Source organism: Euprymna scolopes, chromosome 35 (genome assembly GCF_053919585.1).
Source record: "Euprymna scolopes isolate OS-2025 chromosome 35, ASM5391958v1, whole genome shotgun sequence".
Lineage (NCBI taxonomy): Eukaryota > Metazoa > Mollusca > Cephalopoda > Sepiida > Sepiolidae > Euprymna > Euprymna scolopes.
In genome coordinates this window covers 30,619,973-30,645,199 of record NC_136516.1, presented here as the reverse complement: position 1 = coordinate 30,645,199, position 25,227 = coordinate 30,619,973, and the positions used below count along the sequence as shown (strand labels likewise).

The window sequence follows — 25,227 nt, the reverse complement described above, 5'->3', positions numbered from 1 at the left end:
AGTGGCTTCCGGGCCTTGATAAGTGGTGACCTCCTTGTAAAAAAAAAAAAAAAAAAGGTAGTGTTGTTACCTAAAATTTATTTTTTTGCAATCCCATCATATTGCACAAGCACCAAAGAAACATATACGTAACGCAACAAAGAAAATAACATATTAAAAATGTAAACATCTGTTTTTGGGGCTGCATACAAGTGAGGGAATTCCGAAGGATAGCATGTGGGCAATTCTTTATGAAAGGACGCTTGACCATCACAACTGGTCAAGCGTCCTTTAGGGACTTACTTGCTACCTATTGCAGTAAGATGTGAAACAAGACCTAAAGGTGAGGAAAATCAGCTCCCCTATGAGGGGAGGTGACACTTCAGTCGAGCACAAAAGCATCCCAAAACATGCATCAGCATTCCCCAATAGGAGAGACTCATGCGAGTGGCAATAAACCAACCTCCACCTTTCCTAAGGGAGTAGGTAATACCCGGGAGGAGAACCAAACCGAACCATAGCTCGTTACATACAGCACAATTACATTGGCATATACGCTTTTGTTAGATCACCAAAGTTAAGCAGTATTGAGCCTGACCAATACCAGATGGGTGACCACTTGGGAATACCAGGTGCTGAACTGCAAAAACCTCATGTTGTCATCTCCTTTGACTGAGATATATCTGCAATTGAGAATGGCTTGTGAATTTGATATTCTGTAGAAATTTCCACCTTCGGGGGGGGAAGCCTGGTCGACCCATCTAGAGTGAATGCTGTCATACTACTACTACTACTACTACTACTACTACTACTACTACTATATTTTGTTCAGACAAAAGGGTCAACCCCTAGCAAACCAAACCCTGGTATCAAAATGAACCAGAGTTACAACGTTTTTATTTGCTTGCTTTTGATTTGTTCACATTTGTAACTAACCCACCCCCAGATAGAATATGATACTGACTGGAAAGACCAGATGAAGGTTGCCGGTATCACTAGAGAAAAAAAATGTGGTGCTATGAATCTGGCAGTATTTAAATACTTAACCATCACTCTTGTCTTATTTAATCTTTATTTTGACATCAGCAGGACAGGCTGGCGTTGCCTGGAATTGTAGTATGTGGAAACCTATCTCCTCTTGCCCCAAACTTTTTTATTCTTATTTTATACGTTTTATAAAGTTCAATTTTTAGAGAGGGGCCCAAGTGTATAGTGAACATTTATTTAATGGCAATTGCTGTAAAAACACTAATATTTATTGAAATTATAATTAAGTTGAATGAATATGTCATTTTGACTGCTGTTTTTTTTTTGTTTAATAAAAGAAACGGTCCCTTCTGAATAATTTTTATGTCAGCTTCTGTCTGGATTTTAATTCTGTGAAATTTAATATTAAGTGCAAATGTCTAACTTATCACGCAACTCAATTGAATGTCTTGGTCAGTCTTCTTCATCTGGAGTAAAATTTCCATTTAAAAATAAAATTTGTAAAACATCTTCTGCATGCTGTTTTAATTCAAGGAGCACAACGTTATTATGAGGTCTGCATGTACATCTGAAAAAAAAAAAAAGAAAAGAAAAGAAATACAAGATTTAAAAAAAAATTATTTATTGCTTGAAAATTATCGAAATTAAAAAATAAGGATAGAAATGTTCAGGGCTGGGAGTAAGAGTTTACAGGAATCCTTATTGATTCCTGGAAAATGTCGCTATGTCTAAAGGGGGTTAAATACTACTCCCTCTGAACCGAAATAGTTGTTTCATAGTCGAAAATCTCATGTGAAATCTACTAATTAAAATTAGAAAATGAATTAAATAGAAAAATAATTACTAGAAAATATACAAACTTTTTCAAATAATGCAGTTTTATCGTTTTCTTCTATTATGCCCGATTCCATATGACAAACTGATTTATCTCCCTTTTTTTTCAGTTAGCTTTTCCTATTTCAAATTAGAAAACGGCCAATCAAAAATATACAGTAGTAACAATGTTTTTTTTTTGTTTTTTTTTTTGTATAAAAAAATAGTTCTAGTATATCTTCTCAATCATTCATCGTATTTTTGGAATGTTAACTAATTTCGACATGACACGTAATTATGCAATACTCCCTCTGTACTGAAATAGTCGTTTCATAGTCGAAAATCTCATATGGAATCTACTAATTCAAATAAGAAAATGAACAAGTGAAGCATACATGGTCCCACGTGAATGCATAGTGAACGAAGCATAAAAAAGATGACTAAGTTCAGCATTTGTCCCCCCCCCATTTAGCCCCAAAAGTCGCCAAGGCCGTAACATATTTAAATTTGAGTTCAGCACCATGCAAAACTGCTAAATAGATATACACAGAAAATTTAGGACAAATATGGTAAAATAGTCTCAAAAATGGAGTATTTTTATTAGTCCTAACAGAGCTCCGGGGGCACACCCAAGAGTTATTGTGATGTACAGACAAACAAAATTATATAGAAATCAGTTAGTTACAAAGTTTTATAAAAATCCAAGGCATCAATTTTTTTTTAATAAGCACAAAAGTGTCAACTTTAACCACTTTAACCTGAAAGGCATCCCTTGGGGTGCAACCAGAGTTTTCCCGGTAACGTTCTGTTACTTTTTTTGCTCATATCATATTTAATGTTTGTGCAAAATATCAAAAACTTCCAAGTTATTGAGAAAAGTGCAGACAGGCAAACAGACAAGGATGAATTTACAGGTTTTCACTCCTTTTGTCAGGGGACCAAAAATAGAATTAAATAGAAAAATAATTACTAGAAAAAATAAAATTTATCAAATCATGCAGTTTTATCGTTTTCTTCTATTATGGCCAATTTCGTATGACAAACTGATTTATCTCCCTTGTTTTCAGGTAACTTTTTCTATTTTAAATTAAAAAATGATGGATTGAGAATGTACAATAATAACAATGTTTTTTTTTTGTAAATAGTTCTAGTAGATCTTCTCAATCATTTTTCGTATTTTTTGGAATGTTAACTAATTTCGACATGGCACTTAGTTATGCAAGACTCCGTCTGTACCAAAATAGTTGTTGCATAGCTAGAAATCTCACGTGGAATTTACTAATTCTTAGTCAAATTGTTTGTTGTTTACATTAACAGGTTAGCATTTGTGTTCATCAAGTATTTATATCATTTTATTCAGGTAAAATAATTTGAAATGCATGTTATATCACTTTTTCAGAAAATTAAAATTGTATTTTTTTTTCAGGCCACTCACTGGCAAGAGATTATGATGTGAGAAGAGGAGCCAATTTGACAGAAATATTGGTGCTTCTATAGGAGGGAAATGTTGTGCATTTCTCTCCTAATAATTACTTAAATAAACACAAGGCCAAACGACGTTGCTTTTAACAAAACAATAATAAAGGGTTTATTTAAAAAAGGCGAGATTGTATCTCAAACTGAAGAGAAAGAAAGTGTAAATGTCTGTTTGAAGGTGTCGTCTGCCATCAGACTGCAGTCGTCAACAAGTAGCAGTGGGAGGGGTGAGTGAGAGAGGTCTGTATAGGTCGCTTGCTGGCGTCTCTCTGGCGATCGCAGCAGAGATCCCAAAGGGCTAAAAATAGTCCTTAAGGGAACAGCTCAAATCAATGCGCCTTGCCAACCGATTGGTCAAGTATTTATATCAGTTTATTCAGGTAAAATAATTTGGAATGCACGTTATAACACTTTTTCACAAAATTAAAAGCGTATTATTTTTTTTTTTTTTCAGACAACCTGCTGACGAGAAATCATGCTGGAAGGAAAGTATATAATTTGACAGAAATGTTAAACGAAATTGTTAGAATCACGAATTGACAAATAATGAACTTAGCGTTGTGTTGCACTGTTGGAAAGATCCACAGACCATGTCTTGAAGCATGGTGCAATAAAACATGTTGCAGTGGACGAAAACTTCAATAAATTTCACAAGTTGAAGTTTAATTTTTTTTCCAAGTTTGCAGTTAAGAATTGAACAAGTTATTTTTGTTGACGACCATAACAATTATAAACTCCATGCTATTGACCACATAGAACGTACAACAAAAGTAAAAGAAAAAGATACGGGAACACCACATAGAACCAAGAAATTTGGATGGAGTATTGCTGTCACATCTGGGAAGGAGCTGCTAGGAAGACCTTATCCTGCCTTGACAGAGTTCAGGATAGACTTTGCAGCCTCGTAGGGGATGCCCTTTTCTCTTCCCTGCAACCTCTTTCTCATAGAAAAGACGTTGCGAACCTGTCTCTGTTTTATCGTTATTTTCATGGCAAATGCTCGTCTGAGCTCCAATCTATGCCCCCCCTCCTTGCCAAACATTCACGAGAAACACTCGTTTGGCTGTAAACACTATCAATAATTTCCCCCACTCTTCATATGTGTCTAAACCTAAACGTAGATTCCATGGACAAAGGTTCTTTCTAAGAACTCCACACCCGTGGAACTCTCTTCCGTTTACCTGCTTTCCAGCTGACTACAAAATGGCTGTCTTCAAGTCCAATGTAAACAAGTTCTTAATGAGCCGTTTCCCTTAAGTAATCCAATTTACGCTTCTACCAATTACAATGATATTGTCCTTTTGACCACTGTACAATCTTTATCCTCGAGTGACCTCTGGGCCTTGATAAGTGGTAATTCCTTTGTAAAAAAAAAGAAAATTGTAAATTTATTACCCCCCCCCCTCCTCCAAAGTGTAGTGTTGGTATTAACTGGCACCACACCAAATAGTCAAGAAGGTTCTAAAAGGATGGAATGACTGAGGAGAGAAAGTACTAACCAAACCTCCACTGGATAGATGCAAATGGGACTAGGACCTTGAGGAGGCTTATTGCCACCCAAATTCCAGTGAAGACTAATGGTCACTGAAAACAATAGTAAGTAGCTGTTATGATAACACAAATTCATTTGCAAAGGTTATTAAAAGAAGCGGAGATTACTGGAAATCCGGGGAGACTTGTTGTCATCCAGCCTTCAAGGAACATCACCAGTTATTATCAATGAGTAATCTCTGGAGATAACCTGTGTGAGAACTTGAAGAAGAAGAAGAAGAAGAAGAAGAGGAAGAAGAAGAAGAAGAAGAAGAAGAAGAAAAAAAAAAATTAATAATAATAATAATAATAATAATAATATCATCATCATCACCCAAACAAATAAACACAAATTGGCAACAGTACTTGAAAACAGAAATCACAAAATTGTATGGGACATATACGTACAAACAGATAAACCCATCGGATGAAATAGGGAATAAGGACCCCCCCCCCACCACCACCAACTTACTTCACTGCAAGGAAAGAAACAAAAAGACAGATTTCAGTTGACACCAGTTTGACCTTCATCTTTGCAAACAAATATAAAATAACCAACTTGTTGAAGACCACCACTTGGCATAATCTAATTTATAAAGCTCATTATGTCTGTCTGTCTGTCTGTCTCCATATTTTCAAACTCTATCTCTTCCGAAACTAAAAGTTGCAGAGCGGCGCTAGGGGTCTCAAATGATTAGATTTTTTATGGACTGTTGTTTTATGGGTCTTTAGCCGGTTAAAATAGTTTTTAAGGGGCCAAAAAGGGGTCAAAATTAAAAAAAAAATCGTTATACATTTTGTACATTCATCTTAGTTCATTTTCAATCAGTTCATATGCGTGTCACGGTACAGTGGTAACGTCACCAGCTTTGAATGCTACAGATTTGCTTTCGGTTTCGATTTTAACTGATGACACCCAAGACGCCATAGCGTATAATTTACTTCCACCTGTACTGTATTGTACTTATCAAACATGACGTTACTTGTATCTATTGAATATACATATTAACCCTTCTGCCATCTAAAATATCCAGAGCTTGTACAACAATTTTTAGTTAATTCGTAATATCAAGCCATTCTGTAATGCATTATCCTATTCCTAAGCCAACATAAAAATAAAAGGAAGAAAATTTTATTTTATTTTACTTTTATTTTTTTTACTTACTTATTTATTTTTTTTCTCAATTATAAATTTAAAGGAAAAAACATTAAGTCATATCAACTCCTTCCAACAGACCTGTTTGCAAATATAACTGCTTCCACTGCATGAACTCTTACTCACCCCCTCCTCCAGTAACAATGAAATAGCAATGTCCCATAATTACTTTGAGGAGTATAATTTCTCAGTAGATATATAACATTCATAAACTAACACAGTAACAACACTAACCACCCTCGCGGATTAGGACTTAGGCATGGGGCAAACCCTCTCGGTACTGATGGACCCGTAGATCTTCCCTGGTCATCCGTCTAGGAGAAGGAAAACTCTGAAGTTAAACCTAAGGGGAGGAAGGCCTCTCCAGTCTTGGGTGACAACCTTCCTAGAGCTGGTGACTCAAACAAATTACCGGTCTGCAAACCTAAACTGCTTCAGGAGTAGATAGGCACCATCTATCGCCCAGCTTTCATACTCCTTCTTCGTCTATTAGCCAGGCGTAGAGGTCGAACCACTCGAAGTCGACAGAAACACTCAGTGGTCGACCTTGTTTCCTGACTAGGGCAATGAACGCCGTTTTTTCCCACTCCCGACACATCCTATCCCTTAAACTGGACACTTGGGAGTGCTTGAATACCGTAATGCCAGAGCAATCAGATTGGGTTGATCATCATCTGATGGGTTGAGGGTACCGGATAGACAGTTCCTGGCTGCTGTTCCCAACTGGTAGTACAGGAACACTAACTCTTTGGTAGCGCTTAGAGCGGCTGCTCCATCAACAGTTGTATAATATCGGGATAGTGCCATGTTGCGCATGGAAAGGGACCCTGCACCCATTCCCAGTGGGCTATCCTGAGTCCACAACTCTAGTAGATGGAGGGACAGCTGATGGTCTGCCTGTGATGCATGTGTTGTATTCTGCATAACCACTTGCTCATCACCCCTTACCTAAACTGAAACTCTTAAAACTAAAAATGACAGTACATTAAAAAATTATGCTAAAATCAGGCCAAAACTCAAACAAAACCAACCTGCCTTCTCCCTTGAGGCCCGCATTTATGAACATCTGTGGGCTTAGAACTAATTTAAATGATGTTGAAGCATTTCTCCTAACAAACACCCCAGATATCTTAGTACTAAGTGAGACTAACCTACACTCCTCCATCCCCTCTAACTACTTTAACATGCCTGGATACCGCCCACTCTGCCGTAAGGACTCTGACAGACATATGCATAGGCTTGGAGTCTACATTCAAAACATCCTCCCCTTGACTAGAGAAACTAAACTAGAATTGGACGATCAAGCCTTTATGTGCTTTAGACTTAACATGCAACATAACATTAGCTACTTTTATTTTTTCTACTGCTCTCCCTCGACCCAGGACTGTACCCTAATAGACACAGTCTCTGACAGCATAGATACAGCACTTTCCCTTGGCACTAGCGCACAATTGCATGTATTTGGTGACTTCAATGTCCACCACAGCAGCTGGCTTGGATTTTCTACTTAAACAGATGCAGCTGGTACCACAACACGTAACTTCTCTATATCTCATTCCCTATCACAGATGGTTACGTTTCCAACCGGTTTCCCAGACCAGCAAGAACAACATGCATCACTTCAAGATCTGTTTTTGACCACAGTTCCCGATGACTGTGTAACGAATGCCCACAGCCCTCTTGGGAACGCCGGTAATGGTTGAAATCGCCCTAAACTCTAGAGCTAAAACTGAAAAGCCACTACTCAAAACAATGAGATATTATAAAAAGGCTGACTGGGAAGCCATCAGGGACCTCATCAAGGATGCTCCATGGCAAAATATCTTTTCACTTCCTGCTGAACATTGTGCAAATGAGACCACTGAATGGTTCAAAGCGGCAATTGAAGCGCATGTTCCCACACGCAAATTCTATAGCAAACTCCACTCTTCCCAATAGTTCACTTCAACTTGTGCAGCTGCCATAGCGCAAAGGCAGCATGCGTACTACAAATTTAATCGACATAAGTCCAGTTCAAGCAGACAGAAGTACATAGAAGCCAGAAATAACTGTAAGAAAGAAATAGTGACAGCTAAGAGAATTTACTGAAACCACCCAAAAACGCATCGAAGCACAGAAATTAGAAACCCAAGACTTCTGGAAAATCTACAACAGTGTAGTAAATAATGGGCATTCAACAATTCCCCCACTATCTAACAATCATGAGGTTGTTTGCTCTGAGACTGAGAAAGCTAACATGCTTGCAAGACGGTTTGCCTCCAACTCCACACTGGACTCTGATAACCACCCCCTCCCTGACTTTCCTTTGCAGACCCCTGCTCAGGTGCATGCTATCATAAAAAAGCTTGACACTGCAAAAGCATGTGTACCTGATCTTATCCCGGCTGTGCTATTAAAAAAGTGCGCCGCCGAAGTAGCTCCAGTTCTCTCCAAACTTTACAACAAATGCCTTAATGAGTCTTGCTTTCCTGCCTGCTGGAAAACTGCTTCTGTAGTGTCAGTTTTCAAGAATTCTGGCGAAAGAACTGACTCAGTAAATTATCGCCCCATTAGCCTCCTCCCATTTTTGCCAAAATATTTGAGACCATAATTAACCAAGCTCTAGTCCATCACCTTACAGATGCTAAACTTCTGATTGACGAACAATATGGATTTAGGCAAGCCCGTTCCACAGCAGACATCCTAACTGTAATCTCAGGATGTATATACCAGTCACTGGACAAAGCGGGGGAGGGTATAGCGGTAGCTCTAGATATATCTAAAGCTTTTGACAGGCTATGGCATGAGGGTCTTCAAGAAAATCAGATCATATGGCATCACTGGAAGAATACATAACATAATTAGATCCTTCTTAGATAAGAGAAATATCCAGGTTGTCCTTGACGGTCGTACATCTAAACAATATGATATAAATGCGGGAGTGCCTCAGGGGTCTATCCTTGGACCTCTGTTATTCCTAATATTCGTAAATGACCTCCCTAACAAAATTGTCTGTGAGATGGGTATGTATACTGACAACACCACGCTCTATAACAGACACGACAGAAAAACAAATGAACACATATCTAAAGAAATGACAGAAACACTAGAGGATTAACAGTGAATGCTCTGACGAACTGCAAGCACTTGTGCCCCCTCGACGTAAATACCCCCGACAAACCCGACAAGCAGCTAAATCCCACCCCTTCACAGTAGAGATCCATAGATGCAAGAGAGCCTTCTACTCCAGTAGTTTCTTCCCCAGAACAGCTAGACTTTGGAATTCCCTTCCGGGTCCCTGCTTCCCCGACTGTACCGACATGCAGAAGTTCAAGTGTAACGTGAACCAACATCTTGCTGCCCAACTTCCTACACAGTACCCCTGATGGTTATGTCCCTGATAGTAGCCCCCTACAACAAAGTGGCAATGTGCCTTGTTTGGGGTGAAAATGCAATAAAAAAAAAAAAAATTTTAAATACTTTTTTTTGAAAAACTTTTGAAATCACAACTCTATAATAATATATACGAAATCTGGACAAATTAAAAAATCATACTTAAGCATATTTTACAACCGGGCAAAGTCCTCAACCCCTGCTAGTGGTTAACAAGTAGAAAAAGTTCTGATAGATTGTAAGTTTCGCCATTCCAGCAAATCACTGGGTGAATATCAAGGAGACAGAGAAGCAAAGCAAATACACAGAACTGTTGAGAGAGCTGACAGGGATATGGAAAGATGAAGAAAGTCAAGCTAACACCAATAATAGTAGGAGCACTAGGAACAATCCCAAAAACATTTGAAAAAAAGAATGGCAGCGATGTGAATCAGGGGTATGGCTGGGAAGATACAATGGATAACACTAATGAAAAAGGCTGAAATATTAAGGAAAACCCTTGAATGCAGAGACCAATACACAAGCTACAAACGTTAACCAAACATATAGAAACTGCAACGGAAGTAAAACAAAAGATAGGGGAACACCATATGGAATCAAGAAAACTGAAACAGTATAATTTAAGTTACCCCTCTCCACACACACACACACACACACACACACACACACACACACACACACACACACACACAAATTTGTAGTGAAGGCATCTACTGGTACCACAGAAAATAATTGTAAAGAGTTGAGGAGAATGGAAAGACTGAGGAGATACAGACCATAATCAAACCTTCACTAGATGAGTGTGAAAAGGACTGGGACCTTGGTGAGGCTTATTACCACCCAAATTCCAATGAAGACCAATGGTAAACGGCTATTGCAATAATGCAAATTAATTTGCAAAGGTTATCGAAAGAGGTGGTGAATACTAGAATTTTGGGGAGACTTGTCGTCACTCAAACTCCAGGGAACATCACAAGTTGTTCTCAAATTTTTGGATGATGGCCTGTGTGAAAACTCCTAGTGAGTAATAATAATAACATATAAAAAATAAAGTAAAAATTTCAATACGGTGTTATGGGCTGGGAGCAACACTAACAGGGTATAAAGTTTCTTCTTCAATACCAGGCAACATCAAGTCTTCCCGCTATTTTTATTAAAATAAAATTAACGCTAACGCCAGGTAAATCGACTAGTATATATATATATATATATATATATATATATATATATATATATATATATATATATATATATATATATATATGTATATATATATGTATATGTATATATGTATATATATATATATATATATATATATATATATATATATATATATATATATATATATAAAAAATAGATACTATTCAGAGTATCTTCCCTTGGATGCAAGTCAAACTATCATAACACTCCCCCTCCTCCTACTCCGTCATGTTGTGTATTTGCACTCCTGTTACCACTCCCACCGGCTGCTGATCCTCCTCCGTCTATTTTTCTGTCTATTTATCCCTGGCTTATCCCCCCCTCTCTCTCTCTTTGAAGTCGACCACTTCGAAAGCCAGAAAACCAAAAGCATCGCCCCCCCTCCTTCCCCTCATTCCTTTCTGCAATTCTTCTAGTTGTGAAGAAGACGTCCGCTGCTGTCTTTTACGATGGAAGTTGACAAGAACGGCTTCCATTAACTCTCCAGACATGCGCCAATGTATCTTTTGGACGACCGTTACAAATAAGAAGCGAAAATACACGAAGAAGAGAAGAAAAAAGACTTTTTCTGCCATCTTTTAGCCGAACGAAAACGGTACGTCATTTTTTTTTTCTGTGTTTTTGATAAATGTATTTCGAAACGCTCACTTTCAAATCCCATTCAAAACTGACCATCTTCTTCACCCAAATTCCGTATTAAAATTCAAACATCGACCTTAAATCGTGTTTCCAATCCCCAAATAAAATTATAATTTGCTTCTTAAAGTGTAGAAAATCGAACTTGAATTCAATGTTTTAATAGCCGGCGGCCATGTTATTTTTGGGAGGGATTTTTAAAAAATTTTACATAAAAACAAAAACAAAACAAAAATGGCCAGTTAAGGAAGAACGATAACTCGAGTTCAGAATCGTCTAGTTTAAGGCCAGTAAGGCCAGAACTCTGGACTTGAGTCATCGTTATTCCTTAACTAGCCTTTTCTTAACTTGTTTATAAAGATGGCGACTATATTTTTTCCCGATCGATTTTTAGTTTCGGCGTCTCGTATGTCCGATGGAAATCGTTAGTGAATTTAAATACATTATCATCCTGTTTTTTATTTTTATTTTTCGCCCCTAACCTTTTTTGATGGTTTTAGGTAAAAATATAATTAAACTGAATTTTAAACGAATTTAAAACACGGTTATCTTTACGATTACGGTTTCCACTTCACTTCCGGTTTCTTTTTTTTTTTTAACGGTATTTTTTGTTAATTAAATTGTTAGGTGAAAGTACAGAATAGGTTATGTGTCCAGAAGGGCCTTTTCTAAATAATAACGCTATCATTAAAATAAATAAATAAACCTTCTTAATATAGAGAGGGGAAAGCGGAAGTGAAATGAGAGCAGTAATCGTAAAGATAACAAAAAGAAATTGAGTCGATAGCTTAGTTTAAGATAAATACTTAAGAAGTCAATTGTCGGTAAAGGGGCAGTATCTTTCCACCCTCAACAAATCCAAATTACTCAACAAATTACCAAAATTCGAGGGCGCTGAAAACGAAAATAACATTTAAAATTCTATGAAACGAGTAGTTTCCAAGACATGAAAAAAATTATAGTTTCAAAAAGTGAGGTATCACTTTTTTTTATATTAATTATAATTAATTAATTTAAAGATGGTATAATGATATTGTAGGGTTTCCATTCACGCCGGGCGTCCATACAATGGAAATATGTCACAGACTCCTATAAGGACATTGGAGAAAGCGTAATAACCAGATATATTCTGACACTACATTAATTTAGATAAATACTTTTACAGTTTTAACAAAAGGGCTACAATAATATCGTGGGGTCTCCATTCACAGAAGCAATATATTACATATGAAAGATGCCACTGTGGAATTTCCACAGGTCCCGCTAGTATATACATAAATACTACAACACTTTATCCTACTAAAAACAACCAATAAGTGCGATTACACTACTACACAATAGAAACAAAATTTATAATGGACTATACGTTAGATTGCTCAGAATAAGTAGCCTCCTCCCCGCTAATAATAATTCCCAAGTTAGACAGAAAGATTCCAGAGTCCAACAAGATACACCTCCAGAAGGTCAGATGGTACATTGACCAAAACCTTGTCCAAAAAACACTCAAGATGAGAACAGTAGTCCAAAGAATCCAACCAAAACAAATTATCAATTCTGATCTCAAAGATTCGGAACCATGGCTCCTTATTAATTTATTTTATTGCGGACTATTATTCTCATCTTTATTGGTTGTTGTTTCACAACGTTTCGGCCAACTATTCCTCTGGCCTTTGTCAGGTGGTAACCACGACGGATAGGAACTTTGAATCTCCTAACTGCATTCTCAGCAATCACTGCCATCTGTAGTTGTTGTCGTCTCACCACGTTTTGGCCAAGTAAGCCTCTGGCTGGCTTTGGGTAGGATTGAAACCGCTATCTTCAGACAATGTCCATCTGGAACCGTAGAGATTCAACGTCTCTATCAACTGCGCCACGGGCCCCGAAGGGCGATCAAGGTTGGATTCTTTGATCTTATAAATCCACGTTTATTTATTAAAAATTTAATAAAGATGAGAATAATAGTCCACAATAAATAAATTAATATATTATTGAGATATTGCGATGATAATCTCAATAATGAATTCCAATTAAAAAATAATATGGCTCCTTATATTTGATAAATTCATCAAAATTATTCCTGAAAACTGTAAACTGCTCCAAGCGCATCATTCTAAATGCTAGAAGAAATGCACTCTGTGCCCCCCCCCAAAAAAAAACAATCAATTATCATTCAACCTACTAAAATCTTCAATGATTCAATAATTAATATTATCCCACAATCGAAAAATCATATCAAACCGGATAAATTCTGACTACAGTTGAACTAATCTTGGTCTGTGTATTCAATCTTTTGCGGACTGTTATCAATCTTATGGTGCAACAGTTAGAGGCGTTGAGTCTCTACAATTCCAGGTGAGCATTGTCTGAAGATAGCGGTCTCAATCCTACCCAAGCAAGTCGAATGATTAGTTGACCAAAATGTGGTGGAACATCAATTATGGAAGGCAGCTATTGCTGGTGATAAGTTACAAGACTGCGTTCCTATACTGTTGAGGTTAATTACCTGAAGAAGGCCAGAGGATGAGTTGGCTGAAACAGCAACAACTATGAGGATAACAGTCCGCAAAAGAATGAATGCACAAATTATGAAGTCTCATCTCAAAGGATTCCAAAACCCCCCCAAAAAACCCAAAAAACTCAATCTATTTCTCTTAGTTTGTCTGTTCTGCATCTTCTCGGAAAATACTCAGACGATCTGGATGAAATTATGTATGGATCTTTGTTATAATAAGATGCAGCGAACTAAGTATTATGGTATCCGTTCAATGCTTATTTAGGTATTAATAGGGACTAGTATTTAATGCAAAAAAAAAAATGAACACAAACTTAACCATATTCCACCATCAATTTGGCAAAAATGTACTCATTCTAAGCCAACCCCCCCCCCCGCCTTTTTAATCGGCTAAAATGTTCTAGTCTTCTGTATATTTCACTGTATATACCCCCCCTTACATCTCCTCCCTCTCTATCCTTACATTTTTATTCCCTATCTATTCTATAGACACCATTGTTCTCATTCACTGTCACCTCGCTATCCACAAATTTCTCTCTCATCACGCTATCATCCTCTTCAACCTCTTTTTCTCCATACTACATACTCTTTTATTCTATGCCACAATGATTATCGCCCTTGTGAAGGAACTTAAACTCTCCACGTTTAAAAGTCTTGCGCTTGACTTTGTTTGTACTTGTGTGTAAACAAAAAATTGAGAAAGTGTTATTGCGGCATGGCGGAAACAGTTTGATGACAAAAACTGTGTCGTCGATCAGATAAGTTTGACCGATGTTTATAAAAATCGAGAACTTTTTTTTTTTTTTTTTTACATAGGAATCACCACTTATCAAGGCCCAGAGGCCACTTGAGGATAAGGGTTAATGAGTGTACAATAGTCAATGAGAATATCATAGTAATCGTTAGTAGTGGAAATTTGGTAAATTGGATTACTTAAGGGGACGGCTCATCGAGAATTTGTTTACGTTAGACTTTAAGACGACCAAATTGTAATCAGCTGGAAAACAGGGAAACAGAAAAAAGTTCGACAGGTGTGCAGTTCTAAGAAAAGCTTTGTTCATGGAATCTACGTTTCGGTTTAAGCACATATAAAGAGTGAGGGAAATTATTGATAGTGGTTTCAGCGAGATGAGTGTGATCCCACTATTTTTCTAGTGACCTTCGCAATGGATTTGATGTACGTATTCCATTTCAGATCAGGAGTAAAGGTCAAGCCCAGAAGCTTGTCAAAACAAGGAGCCTTTCTAAGACAAGAGTCATTCATTTCAATTGATGCCAGATGAGGATCAGAACGTTGATGATGTAAAGATAGAAGCTCGGTTTTAGAGGCATTAAAAGTAACCAAATCAGCCACCTTTTTCCTCATTGTACCACATGCTCAAGATTAGAGGAGAGAGAATCAGAGAGAACTTAGTCATTTACGACCTTTGATCTGTTGCCATAGATGGTAGTGTCGTCAGCATAAATGTCTACGAATGATCTTAGAATGTGATTTTGAAGACTATTGATGGAGATCAGGAAGAGTTTTGAATTTTGGACGACGATCAATTATACAAGCCAGTTCTGTCGACTTTCAAGTTATTATTTTGGACGACGGTCAGTTATACAAGCCAGTTCTGTCGACTTTCAAGTTATTATTTTGGACGACGGTCAGTTATACAAGCCAGTTCTGTCGACTTTCAAGTTATTATTTTGGACGACGGTCAGTTATACAAGCCAGTTCTGTCGACTTTCAAGTTATTATTTTGGACGACGGTCAGTTATACAAGCCAGTTCTGTCGACTTTCAAGTTATTATTTTGGACGACGGTCAGTTATACAAGCCAGTTCTGTCGACTTTCAAGTTATTATTTTGGACGACGGTCAGTTATACAAGCCAGTTCTGTCGACTTTCAAGTTATTATTTTGGACGACGGTCAGTTATACAAGCCAGTTCTGTCGACTTTCAAGTTATTATTTTGGACGACGGTCAGTTATACAAGCCAGTTCTGTCGACTTTCAAGTTATTATTTTGGACGACGGTCAGTTATACAAGCCAGTTCTGTCGACTTTCAAGTTATTATTTTGGACGACGGTCAGTTATACAAGCCAGTTCTGTCGACTTTCAAGTTATTATTTTGGACGACGGTCAGTTATACAAGCCAGTTCTGTCGACTTTCAAGTTATTATTTTGGACGACGGTCAGTTATACAAGCCAGTTCTGTCGACTTTCAAGTTATTATTTTGGACGACGGTCAGTTATACAAGCCAGTTCTGTCGACTTTCAAGTTATTATTTTGGACGACGGTCAGTTATACAAGCCAGTTCTGTCGACTTTCAAGTTATTATTTTGGACGACGGTCAGTTATACAAGCCAGTTCTGTCGACTTTCAAGTTATTATTTTGGACGACGGTCAATTATACAAGCCAGTTCTGTCGACTTTCAAGTTATTATTTCTATCAGAAGCTGAAATGTAAAACTAATCTGGAATTTTTCTGTTGAACCCAAGAATCTTTCTGTCTGCAATGGCGCAGTGGATAAAGTACTTGGTAAATTCAGTTGTAAAAGTTACACTCTTTTGAAGATTGATGGTTCAATCCTTAGTGCAGGCAACCTAAAATACAATTGCGCTTTCTTTGGACTTCTATTCAATTATGCCTGGCAGAACGAGAGCATGCTACCCCGTGGATTAAATAAAGGGTTCCGATTGAAATCCCTTACAAATTCCTGCGTTCGATAGAAAGGTTCCAGTGTTCAACTCGATACACCTGAAGAAGCTTGAAGATTATATCATTGAAAGGTTGTGAAAATAACACAATATGAGAACAGTAGTCCGAAGAATCCAAATATGAAATTCATATATATTTAGATTCCAGATTTCTGAATATATATTTGTAAATCTTTTTGTTTTAAAAATAAAAACCGTCATCAGAGCAAGTTAACACGGAATCATGAATTACTTTTATTTTTAAATATTTGTCACAAAATATTTTCTCTTTCCTGTTTTCGAGTTCGCTGACCTTTCTTTAAAAAAATCAAAAAAAAAATAAATAAATAACAACAACAACAACAAAAAAACAATAAAAAACAACAAAAAAACAAAAAAAACAAAAAAAACAACAACAAAAACAACAACAAAAAAACAAACAACAACAAAAAACAACAACAAAAAACAACAAAAAAAACAACAAAAAAACAAAAACAACAAAAAACAACAACAAAAAACAACAAAAACAAACAACAACAACAACAACAAAAACAAAAAATGAAACAAAAAAAACCCTGCATTTTTAACGCAGTCTCCAATTATGCAACTACAAGTTCTATTCGAAAATAATTTTTTTTTTTTTCCTTTCGAAATTTTTTTCATCGTGTGGACAAAAATGTTAAATAAATTAAATCTCAAATTATTATTTTTTTTTGATAAAACAAAACGAAAGAAGAAGAAAAATAAATAAACGATCATCTTTTTTCATTCGTCGGAAATTAATCGTAAAATCCTATTCATTCATTTCGAACGAATAAATTTATGAATGAACTAGCGAGGGTCGCCCGGTCTTGCCGGGTGGCAAAATACGCTTAAATAAATTTTAATTCATGCGGATTTCGTATTTATTATTATTATAGGGTCAATTCTCTATTGAATACTACATTGTACCTAATATATAGCAGAGATTTCAACAGTTAAAACACATAAATAAAAATGACTTGGGTGTTATCGGCTAGAATCGAAACCGAAACATTTAGCTATCCAACCAACCACGTTCCCCACCGATGTAGATATCGAGAGAAACGTAAGAAAGATTTAATATAAAACAACTCTAAGAAATGAATTAAATTTGGGCATGCGCAGAAAGAAATAGAAATATGTCGGCAAGTTGAAATGAACAGTTTGCATTTCAACTTGCCGACATTACTCATTATAAACCATCCTTGTTGTAAGATTGCTATTTTCTGTTAATTTCAGTGCTATGTGACCACACAATCGTACACCAGGATGGTTTATAATGAGTAAAATCTTTGTTTGGATGGATGAATAACACGTTCAGAAATATACCGGCAAGTTGAAATGCAAACTGTTCATTTCAGCTTGCCGACATATTTCCATTTCTTTCTGCGCATGCTCAAATTCAATTAATTTCTTCAAGTCGTTTAATATTAAATCTTTCTTATCTAGCTGTCGATAGCCCAAACGTTAGGGAGAGCGGCTGGAGCAGTAAATGTTTCAATTTCAGCTGATGGCACCGAAGTCATTTATTTTTAATCTTTTGCAATCAGTACTGTATATTAGGTACAAGCAACGTTGGGCCTGGTCAGTACCATTTGGGAAGGCTAGGAGGCGCTGTATGTACCTTCTGGGAAGGTTGGGTGTGGGGCCAGCATCCTCACCCTAAGAACTCCTCACTACAAAAACCTCTACAAAAGTTGTAGATGGCCTATGCCCCTCCAGGGGCTCAAGGGCTATGGATGCGATTTGGGTTTGGAACGAAATATGGACTTGGTCACTATTCATTCATGACATTTCGGGGCCATGTCACATGGGCCTGAAAGGGGGGAAAACACCAAAGTAATGATTTTATTTATAAGAGTTTCTAACATATTTTCATCATCATAAAAGATTACAATACACAATTTAATAAACAAAGATAGTTATAGTATTTTCAAGTTAAATACAGTTTTTACGGTATTTTTGTTCATTAAATTATGCATGATAATTTGCTAGAATAACTTTAAATGTTGAAATCAAGTAAAAAAAAAATGTAATTTTTACTTGATTAAATAATTCGAAATAAGAAAAATGTTTTTGTTTTAATTTAATTATTTTTAATTTTGCAATAATTTATATCAGTTTGAAACATGTTAAACATTTAAAAAAAAACATTACTAATGACCGTATTGGTGTTGGGGGGGGGTCCACTGATATCGGTCCGCTGCTACGAATTCGCAATAGGGGCATGTGAGCGATAAAAAGCGAAAGTATTTCCGGGAGACGTCTTCTACACGAGAACTCCCTAAGTGATGTTATTTTAAGTATAAGCACGAAGCTGGATATTCCACCAGACTAGATGAATTCTTGTCCTGAAATTCAGTTAGACCAAGAGACCACAAGGCACACTATAATTCAAACGGTCAATTGGTGAGAGGAAAATTATGTTCTTAATGTTTGAAAGGTAAAAAACTTAAATGGAATATTCGAATATCTATGTATTTCATATAGAGTTCGAGTGTTAGCCCTTAGGAAGGAGCCTCTTGATTTCTGAGAACTTCAAATGAAATAAAACGAAAAATAAATAAATAAATAAAAGCACGCTTTTATATATATATATATATATATATATATATATATATATATATATATATAGTGGAAATGGTAATTAATAAAAACGGAAGAAAGTGCTCAATAATGTTGTAGAGCAAATGTGCGTTTTATATATATATATATATATATATATATATATATATATATATATATATATATATATATATATATATATATATATAATATCCTTATTTACTCCAATAAATTCAGTTACCAAAAATTGAGATCATTAGATTTAAAGTCGACGTAATTAATCATTTGATATTTTAAAATTATATATAATATTTTTTAACCATATTTAAAAAATAATTATATTTTGGCAATCCGGCATATTAACTGATTCTTAGGAGCGTAGAATAAAACGCAAATAGACGGTGATAGTCTGATTCTCGTCCCAGTTCATAACAGTTTCGATTTATTGTTTTTAAGGCGCTTCTACATTATTGGGACGAAATTTCGGAAATCGTAATACTGAATTTCACATGAAACCAATGGCATCTAAGTATTCCTCGTATTTTTAATATCCAAAAATTACGGAAATCAATAAGGAAGAAATTTATTTATTAAAGAAAATAAAAAATAGAATTTGATGAAAACGATCGTAAGACACAGAAGAGTTCAGAAGGGAGGCAATTTTCCGTTTTATTTAAACAAGATAGCGGCAATTTTTCACCTGCTAACACGATTAAAGTTGTTTTGTTTAATAATTCAGTAATATTCATGTAATTTCGACTACATAATTTAGAAGCTACCATTGTACCTTATTAGAATTGACAACAAAAAAATAAAAAATCAGTTGAAACCATTTTTTTTTATCTGAAAACTTCATTTATGGACTATCAAATCTCGTTCCAATTCTGTAGAAGCGCCATTTTTTAGTATTGCCTTTTTCTTTTTATATCATTTAGATATTTTTTTTGTTTTCAAATAAATGTTTATTTTTGTGCAATTTTTAAAATATATTCTCTTTGAATATAAATGAGAATGTTAGTATAACATTTTAATCAAATTTTTTATTTACATTTGTTTTTCAAATTTTTAATGCACCCAATTACGAAGAAATTCAGAAGCCTTTAAACTGTCGAATAGAAAGTTCTACTTCTAGTTGAACAGTGGAAATTTATGAAAATAAATTTATGTAAATCGAGAAACAAATGTGACAATGATGGTACCAGTAGAAAAAAGAGATGCCAAAAACTCATCAGCAAGATGTTCGACCAGGAACATGTCTTGCCTAACCACTTTATGGTGGACCATAAGTACAATAAATATATATATATCTATATGTAAAATATCAAAATACATGCTAATCTATATATAAAAGTGAGAATGTGTGTGTGAAGACACTTCTCAACCTATATACTCAACAAATGTTTGATCTACAGATTTGAAATTTGGTATATAGTGTATTCAGACACGTGGAAAACTTTTTAGTCGGTTTTCATCAGGAAAAAAGGGCTGCTAACGGGTCCAAATTTAAAAAAAATATTATTGGGGGGGGGTCATCGGATTTTTATCTGTTTGTCAACTATTTCATGACGTTTGAAAGCACTTTTTAAAGATCTTGGCAAGCTGGTCTAATGATTATCGTACTTGACTTATTGTCTTTAGGTTTTGGTTTCGATCTCAGCTCGAGTACTTTTTTTTTTCGCTGACAAGAAATGAACTGTTTAGAAAAACATACTTGCATGCAAACATCTCAGGTTTTTTTTTTTTTTTTTTTTTTTTAAGAGATTTAACCGGGCAATGCCGAGTACATTTTCTAGTACATTTGCAAAAAAAAAAAAAAACATTTTCATCAAGGGACGAGAATTATTGTTTACTTGAGTATCATCATAAACTCCTGCTGATTAAAATCAGTGAATATGCTGGATTGCCTTTATTTTATTTCTTCTGTATTTTTTGTACCTGTTTTATTTAGAAAAGGGTAAACGTAACGATTCTTCGCTCACTCGTCGACATCTATGCAGACGATACTACCATTTACGGCAACACTTCTAAGGCTGTCGAAGATCAGGATCTTTCTGATTCTCTCTCCTCCGACCTCGACCGAGTAGTACAATGAGGGTAAAATTGGCTAGTTACCTTTTAATGTATCCAAAACGAAACTTCTATCTTTTCACCACCAACGCTCTGATCCTCACTTTGCCTCAGTTAAAATCAATGGCTCGCATCTTGAAGAAGCACACTGCTCAACAAACTTCTGGGACTGAACTTTATCTGAAACTTGAAATGGAAGATCTGCATCAGATCTGTTGCTAAAACCATTGCGAAAATGGTGGGATCGTTCTATCGCTTTAGAAAATGTCTCACTTCCGACACAATCCTCTATATGTACAAGAGTAAAATATCTCCTATGATGGCGTACTGTCACCACATTTGGAGTGGAGTCTTGTAAACATATTTTTACGGCCTTGACACAGTACAAAACCGTCTTCGAAATTTAATGGGCGAGGGCCAGTTTGCCTCCATATTTCTTTCTCGTAGAATTTTTATGATTGATGCTCGGCTGAACTCCAATCTATGCATCCCTCCCTGTAAAACGTTTGCAGTAAATACTCGCCTGGCTGCAACAACTGCCAACAGGTTCCCTCACATCCTATCGATACTTAGAATTGAATGGGAATTCCATGGGCAGAGTTTCTTTCCTAGAACTGTCTGTTAAACACAATACTGTGTTTGCTTCCTGTCTGACTATAACATGGTCATCTTCAAATCTAACATGAAGAAATTCCCATTGAGCCATCCTCTTAAATAATGTATACTCTACCCAAGTTCCACCATAACTGATCATGTTGTCTGAACATTTACCAAATACTTAACCCTTATCCTAGAATGGTCTCCAGGCCTTGATTAGGGGTGACCTCTTAAGTAAATGAAAAAAAAAAAAAAGGAAAAAGAAGGGGCAATTAAAATTTTTGGAAAGGCGATAAAAAATGGTGGTAAAACCAGTTTAGTGGCCTGAACCTAAAACGATGCAAAGTTTGTGTACAGGCAATCAATATTTTATCTTTCGTTAAATTAGAGATTGGTATCGTTTTGAAGCTCGACGTCTGAGACTACAAATATCGAAAAAATTGTCAAAAAACATTTCTTCACCCTCACCTCAGCCGTTTTTTACAAGGTGGAGCGCTTTTTTCTTTACCATTTTCGCAAGTCATCATCTCCTTTCGATTGACTACCCTTAATTCCAACGCTCGCAACTTCCAGTTGCACTATGGACGCATCAACTAAGACGTTAGGATTTTTTTCATCTTTTCCTCTTTCATATTATGGGTTCGAGCCTGCCTGCCTACTACCACTTTTTTTTTTTTTTAAACACCTCTCTGCACTCAAACTGCCTACTGTTGTTTTGTCCCCCTCCCCCTTCGCTAATATCACTTCTTTTTTTTTTAACACCGCGGACCCTCGCAATTTTCTTTTTTTTCCCTTCTACACCACCTTTCCACACCCAGGCAACGTCGGGTACCCCAGCTAGTCTAATATATAAATGGCAAAATGTGTGTATGTGTTGGTATGTCTCGCAAAAACTTCTGACAGACACATCAGAATCGGTATCATTTGAAAGTTCTATCTCTCGGACAACAAATATTGAAAAATTGGCCAAAAACATTAATTCCTTTACCTTCAACTGGGCAGTTTTCTACAGGGAGAGGTCGGTTTTTTCGTCGAGGTTTTCACAAGTCATTGTCTCCGTTGGATTAACTACCCGTAATTAGAACACTCGCAACTTCCGGTTTTACAATGGATGCATCAGCTAAGCTGTTAGAGATTTTTTTTTCACCTTCTTCTCCTCCTTCGTGTTACAGGTTCGAGCCTGCCTGCCTACTACCACTTTTTTTTTTTTTTTTAACACCTCTCTCCAATCGAGCTGCCTTCCGGCGGGGGGGGGGGGTGTTCCTTACTATACCACCTCTCTACATTCGGGCAACGCCGGGTATCCCCGCTAGTAAATAAATAAAACGCAGTTTTGCCAAAACATTTTAAATATGTTATTTCCGAGATTAGATTGAGGTTAATCGCTAACAATTAAAACCCGAAAAACTTTTGAGGAAAAAAAAAAAAAGAAGTAAAATCCTTCAGGAACTTTATCTAAAATAATTTCAATTAAAATATTTATAAAAATATGTTGTGAAACAATTTTTTTTTAAATACTTCAATTAAAAATAAATTATTTTTATAACTCACTGAAAGACAACTTTTCATAAAATCTCGATTTCATTCCACTTTTTGTAATGATCATGCCGTCAGCCAATAAAAAAATATTTAAGTATTTTTTAAATATTACGTAATACACAATTGATTTTAATTCAATACGTTCAGCATGTCTTAATATTCACTAAATTTTTGACTTATTGCATATTGCTTTTTGGAAATGTCTTAAACGACATTCAGTCTTTCCCGTTTGGTAGATGTGAATGTATTTATGTAATTTTCGATTACAGGGATACAAGTTCTGCAAGCTCATCTGAGCACATTGCATTGAATTACTTGTAAAACAAGCGCAGTGTCAGTGATGAAACATTGCAGTGATGTGACAGGAGTTTAAGATTGGTAGATAGTATGGAACTTATTAGGTTAGAAGAGACTTGTGATTGGAGCACCTACCCAGATGTGGCAACAATAGTCCATGCATGGGCGAATAATGACTTTGAGTTATAGTGAGAATAAAATACCTTAATTATGCAGTGCAATCGTTTAGGATTAACAGGGAACAAATTAGTGCCGGGGATAAACTATGTTTCTATTCTTGCTGCTAGTTGTTTCAAAAACAACACTGAAACTATGTAAAACAGTCACTTAATTTACTTCTCTCTCTCTCTCAATAGTTTTTTTTTTTAGTTATATAACTAAAATAATGAGAGAGAGAGAGAGAGAGAGATTATTTTAGTTATATAACTAAAAAAAAAAAAAAAAAAAAAAAAAAAAATTTTTATTATCTATGTCCCGAGCAACGCCAGTTAGCCTTGCTAAAGCAGCAGCAGCAGCAACAACAACAATAGGTAAATTTGTTGATTAACACAGTCAGTTACCTTCCTTACTCTCTCTCCAAAGAAATTGAGCGCTACTTTTTTTTTTTTAGGTGATTACGTGTGAACACCCTTAAAAACGTGGCGTGAAAGAAAAAGAAGAAAAATTATTTTAGAATTGATATTAGGTAATCAGTTTCGTGTATCGATTTTATTTAACGCAAAATGACCGTCTATTTCCAGGACATAGTAAATTTTTTAAGGGTTGTTAACTAATTTTTTTACCACCAATCCCAAACCCGACTAGTAAAGTCGTAAAATTAATTATACGTAATCGCTTAAAAAGTAGACCTCTCTCTCTCTCCTAAAAAAAAAAAAAAAAATACACCGGATTTATTTCTCAAATGTTTTTAATAGGTTAACTGTCCCTAAAATGATAGAATGGCCGAAAATGAGGAATCTTTTTACACTAAAATTATATGCGGAACTGATCCCCCATTATAAATTCTAAATTAATTGCTTTTGTTTTTTTTACTAAGTTTTTCAAGATATTCATACGTAGTCGCTTAAAAAGTAGAATCTCCATTGTATATATATAATTGGAGGAGGGGGCGTTCAGATGAGGATGTTTACCTACACAGTGACACTGTGTCACAGTGTATATTTAGCTTCAAACTAGTAAAATAATATTATATTTATTTATGTGCAAGTGTAGGATTATTTAAGCGCACACTTGAAAATAAATAAATCCATCAAAACACCTCTAATCCCACGCGACCATTTTGGTGCAATTCGTTTCAGTCCATCTTCCTCTCGGCATATAACGGTGATGATGAGGAGCCCAACATCGGCTAGTATACATACACTGTCCCTTCTTTTTCTACCACTTAGATGCACTTATATCTTACGCTATGCCAGCCAAGAGGGGAAGGGTGAGCCCAAAGGGTCCCGCAAATAATGCGGTTTCTAATAATAATCTTAAAAACCTAAACGCACCAGCTCGAAAACAAAACAAAACAAAAAAAAAAACGCACCGACTACCGACGCACTATAGAGAATACGGCTGCTGCTACAAGCATTGGTAATCTAACACCTATGTAAATATATATATATATATATGTGTAGATGTCTAATAAGAAATATAAACCAAAATACGTACATCGAGAGGGAACATAATTACGTATGTTGCAGTATGAAAGTAGAGTCTTTGTTTCAGTTAAAACGAATAATACATTGTAGCTGGACTCGAGGAGTACACCATTCCACATCAGGTGTTTCTTTAAAAAAAAAATCCCCC

At 35.9% G+C, this 25,227-nt stretch overlaps 1 protein-coding gene and 1 long non-coding RNA gene across 3 annotated transcripts in view; one reads left to right on the top strand and one right to left on the bottom strand.

The window, feature by feature from the left end:
• Positions 1-1,207: 1,207 nt before the first annotated feature.
• Positions 1,208-25,201, bottom strand: LOC145259783 (uncharacterized). The gene is made up of 2 exons (XR_013864205.1): positions 25,090-25,201; positions 1,208-1,534 (listed from the first exon to the last, which is right to left on the bottom strand). It is a non-coding gene; the product is annotated as an uncharacterized LOC145259783 (long non-coding RNA).
• The window catches only part of LOC145259781 (uncharacterized), a 353,454-nt gene continuing 339,077 nt past the window's right edge, over positions 10,851-25,227 (top strand). The window contains exon 1 of one of the 2 annotated variants that reach the window (XM_080117540.1): positions 10,851-11,108. The gene's annotated coding sequence lies outside the window, so the exon portion shown is untranslated. The remainder of the gene's footprint in view (positions 11,109-25,227) is intronic. The other variant, XM_080117545.1, reaches the window with a different exon arrangement.